The sequence below is a fragment of the Asterias amurensis genome, chromosome 10 (assembly GCF_032118995.1).
Source record: "Asterias amurensis chromosome 10, ASM3211899v1".
NCBI lineage: Eukaryota > Metazoa > Echinodermata > Asteroidea > Forcipulatida > Asteriidae > Asterias > Asterias amurensis.
In genome coordinates, this window is record NC_092657.1 from 8,711,108 (window position 1) to 8,716,095 (window position 4,988).

The window sequence follows — 4,988 nt, forward strand, 5'->3', positions numbered from 1 at the left end:
AACAGGCTAGTGTTCTACTTGTAGTTCTGGTACCATCACTCCTTTTCTTCGGAGCAGCAAACTAACACCACGCAAAAGAAAGTGTAAGCAAAGACTTGACTTTGTTTCAAAACAGCGCAAAGTTCAACAGGAGAAGTATCAAACAAAAATTCATTCTCTGGATAGCAGGCTGGATGCACAGAAGGTTCGTGAAATCAAGTATTTGAACCAAGACATTAGACGAAAGAAACCGTCCATGAAATCGAAAGATGCCACCATCGCATCACTCAAGAAATACCTAAGACAAAGTGGAAGTGGAGCTTTGCAGACAGAACTAAACAAGCAACGGCGTAAGAACACCAGACTGAAAAGAAGACTGAAAAAAAAGCACATGGACCAGAAAACTGTGCCTCTTGCCAAATACAGACAGGTGAAGGAAGAATTGAAAAAGAGAGATGACAGAATTCGGTCTTTAGAGGTACAAAAGACTGAACTGGAGGAAAAGCTAGTGGAACAGCAACTAAAGATAAGAGACACAAAAAAAGATGGGAAAACGTACGGGGTTCACACACGCAAGTTTACGACGCCATAATTAACCAAGTACCCACAGACAACATTCCAACACTTATGATCACCAACGCCAAACGAAGGGGGGAAATCTTCACAGCAGTGCCACACAGAAATACAGTAGAGCAAATGACCCGGGAACTGGACACCATAGCTGACCTCAAATGCGCCGAAACGGCTATGAAGGTTAAAAATCTCACCTTGGGATTTGATGCGACAACCCAGGAAGGTGCCCACGTCAACGCCATACATATTAACACAAAAGATGAATGTGAGGTTGTTGCCATTGACGAACTGCCAGGTGGAACGGCTGATGATTACCACGATCACATTGCATCATCCGTTGACAACCTTGCAGAGGTGTATTCTGATTTCCACCACGAGGAATTTGATTTTTGTAGGACTCAAATAATTGGAAATTTATCTAACACTATGAGCAATCGTGCAGCAGTTAACCAGGCTACTATAAGGAAAGTTGACGCAACATGGAACAAATCTCTAAACCAACTTAATTGCCACCTCCACCCTCTTGACACTATTGCCACCACCTGTAGATCAACACTTAAATCTTTGGAGCTATCAAGAGGTGATCTCTATGGTAACGATTGCATGATTGCGAATATAGTCTTGCAAGTGTATAAGCTGCGATAAAAAGATGGCAAAGGGGACCCAAAAGGTTTCAAAACCTGGCTTGAAGATAACAACCTTCCAAAAGGTCTAATTCCTCGTTACAGAGGGAACAGATTACATATTCTATTCCACATTTGTGGAAAGCTTTTCCAGCACTACAAGCAATTCCTGGATTTCTTTACAACAAGCACTGTTACCTGCGGCGGCCTTGTGACAGCGATAAAGAAAGATTTTGGAAGTAAGATTTCATCTGTTCAGATGCAGACATTGGGCTTCCTTGGAAAGATGCTCACCGGGCCATGGATGCAAACTTTTTATACAGCGGCACAGCGTGATCTAAGTCACATGGATGCCGTTGTGAAATGTGTCATGGGTGCTTCGAAGGATGCAGCTGAAAACCCTTTGAGTATTGTGGAGATGACCAAAGATTTCTTTGGGAGATAGAGACGAAGATGCCACGCTTAAGTGTCTAAGACAGCAGCCTGTTGATCACGAAATGTTCACCAGTATGATGAAAACTTGTATAAATGCAACAATAGGCGTGCTGGACCGACAGTACCAGCGGTACTTAGAAATGGATATAACAGATGAGTTGAGAGAAGAGACACATACAGCAAGACTCCACAACATTGATAGCAAGTGTCACATACCCAGGACTCCACCCAAGTACAGACCTTCAGTATTCTACACCCACCCCCTCGACACACACACACACACACACCTACCAATACATGTGTACACTGCAGATTGAGGACATACTTTTCATACTATCCAATGGAGGACATTGCCAAAAGGCGAATGGTACCTATCGATGTGAGGACATAACACATGAATCCTTGTTCTTGCGGTTCACTAATGTCAATGTGTATACTGGCCTTCTAGGAAATGTTGTTGGGGGTGGTACATGTATTTTCTTGTTCTTGGGGGGGGGGGGGGGCAGGCCAAAGGTCTAGACTAATAATTTGGCTGTGCCTACAGAGTCACTCTAGGTTATGACTGTACTTTGGTGGTGCATGAGACCTTAAATTTGTTGAAGTGTCATCGTGTTTCTACAAAAGTCCTTAATGTTTCTCCAAGTTCTGGTCTGCAATGCCACAGGACAGGACGATTCAATGTCACGTTCCCCTGGAATCTTCATCAGAAAAAAAAATCTCTGCAAGCCCTCGGTGACGTCTTTCTTTTCCTGGGCAGTCCAGGGGCGTCGCTTGAATTGTCGACGCTTGACTTGTCGATCTTTTGGAGCTGGATCCGTTTGGGTTGGTGGCCTTCCTACAACACACAGGAAAGAAGAGGTAAATTAGTCAACATAATCAAATGGGGCGTATACATAACCTAAATATGTTCATGTTACCGATGTGACATTTACTCCTCGAGTAAATCAATACGCAACTGAGCACAAAAGAATGCGATAAAGGTACCTGCAGAAAATGCCTGACAAGAAGCAGCCATCTTGTTTCATGCTACCGTACAAAATGAGTTGCCGAGATGGGCTAATCACTCGGCTGTGCCTACAGAGTGACTTTAGGTTATGACTGTACTTTGGTGGTGCATGACACCTTAAATTTGTTGAAAGCAAACGGAGTCTGGCATCTTATCGCATTTGGGTCTAGGGGGGTCGGTCAACAGGGAATAGGACCAGCATATGCAAGAGACCTACAAGAGATATAGGCAGTCACAAATATTACAAACTTACTTTCATCAACACTATCCTCCAAAGCTGGGTCACACGAGTCACCTGAATCACTGCTGTCCTCATCGCTGCTGAAGCCTTCTGCAATAAAAAGAAATAAAACTTCTACAGTTAGCTTTGATTGCTTTCTGGCACACAAATAAAAATGTGGGCCAATCCGTTGGGTTGGGTGTGTGGGGTTTGGGGTGTACAGTGAATGATGTTCAAAATGGGGGGGGGGGGGTTAGGTGATGACGGCCACAGGCCGAGTTATCATGCCCCAAAAACAAAGAGCAGTTGTAACATTTAGGTATGCTTGCTTTTTGGCGCACACACCTAAACATGTTGGCCAATCCATTGGGGGGGGGGGGGATGGGGGGGATGGGGGGGGGGAGGTTGTACAGTGAATGAATGTTATGGGGGGGGAGTTACCACAGTTTGAATTAATTTGGAAAGACAAGTTAAAAACGGGTTTATTTACCTCCAGTAACATGCAACTCCTCCAAAGATTTGCCATGTTGCGAAACCAAGTTGCCTCTCTCCAAGCTGAGGAAAAGTCTAGACAGTTTGGTAACCCTCTGGACAGTGTCTGGCAACCGGTAGTACTCACGATGGACCCGCAAATCATGACCCATGAAGTCTGCAAGTGTTTCAAGCTGATGTTCATTCAAGGCCAAAATTTGCGAAACAGTCGCTACATGTTTACGAAGCTTTGTAGACCGCATGCTATCAGCATTCTCAAGGCCCGCCTGATTTGCCTATGCTCGTAGACAGTCGCTTCCTCGTACATGACCTGAGCCTCCGTAACAACTTCGTGCGAATAATAATATATTGTCTTGTGCCACTTCAGCTGCATTTCTGTTTGCGACCAGAGCCTTCAACCACGCCATCACATCAGTACCAAGAAGCACAGGAACAGTTCTGCCCCTCTTACCAACTATTTCAATGACTTTGAACATTTTACAGAGGTGCCGCTCAAGATCAGTCATCACGCAATCACCATTCACAATGGCTGCACTACTTCGCTTCTGAAAATCTTCAAGTTTCATTTTGGATACTTCCCCCTGTCGTCTGCGGTTGAAGATAATGAGATGGCACAGTGTGACTTCATTCAATTTCTTCCAAGCTGGTGTAATTTCAAGGCCCTTAGCAGAGTGTAGGAGCTGCACTTCCCGGTTGCCAGTTTCATGAAGGAACGATGAGATTTTCACCACATCTGCATTTGTGGGGAGATCAGCAGGTTTGTTGCGCTTTCCTTGGTACAGTGTTCTGTGGGCGTGCGTTGACACAAGTTCTGGCCACTTTATTTCACATAACTGCCTAAACTGTTCAGCCTGTTCCGCTTTTTGCCTAAGATTAAACTCTAAAGCACTTGCTTGCAGTATGAGTGCACATCTCTTGATGGAATGTCCAATCTTGAGTGCTAGAGATGGAACGTGATACATCTGTTTTCCTTCACTGAAGCCGGCGATATCATGAACAGCCTTGACGATATCATTCAGATGGCGGGGATGCACGAATACTTCCAGTGATGCATTTGGTTGGTGGGTGTTTTGTCTCAGTTGTATAACAAGACGACCAAGTTCTCGTAGTTTGTTCCGAATGTAGCCATGTTGGGTAACATCGTGGCCAAGTCTAAGGTATTCACGTTTGGCAACTTCCAGAATCAAAGAATCATTCTTGACAATCAGACCAACATTGTCTCTCCTCATAGAACTAAGAACCTTGTTCAACTGGAAAGATACACCAGCAGGGGGTGGTTTTAACAAATCACTCTTGTTAGCTACTCGCCCCCTAACACGACCTCTCCTACTGCTACCATCAGTCTGTGCAGGGAGCGCAGGCTTAAGTGGGCACTGATGACGCCAAAGATCAAGACGCACGTAATAGCCATAACAATGTATGCATGGTCCATATGCGTGTGGAGATGCCTCATGATTTGGTCTGTATACTATAATAAGGACACCCTTTCCCTCTCTAAGGACTTGGCAATTGTGTCTGTGATTACCAATATTGCGGATGTATAACAGAAGTTTCTTGCGGGCACTAACGTCGGTCTCCGATGCTATCTCTACAACTTCCCTCTCCTCTTTGTGACGCGACTGAAGATGACGGGGTAACTTGGCCTGAGGCTCATCACAGT

General features: G+C 44.8%; 2 pseudogenes; one reads left to right on the top strand and one right to left on the bottom strand.

The window, feature by feature from the left end:
• Positions 1-235: 235 nt before the first annotated feature.
• Positions 236-1,927, top strand: LOC139942605 (uncharacterized; annotated as a pseudogene).
• Positions 1,928-1,992: 65 nt separating this feature from the next.
• On the bottom strand, positions 1,993-4,988 carry LOC139943077 (uncharacterized; annotated as a pseudogene).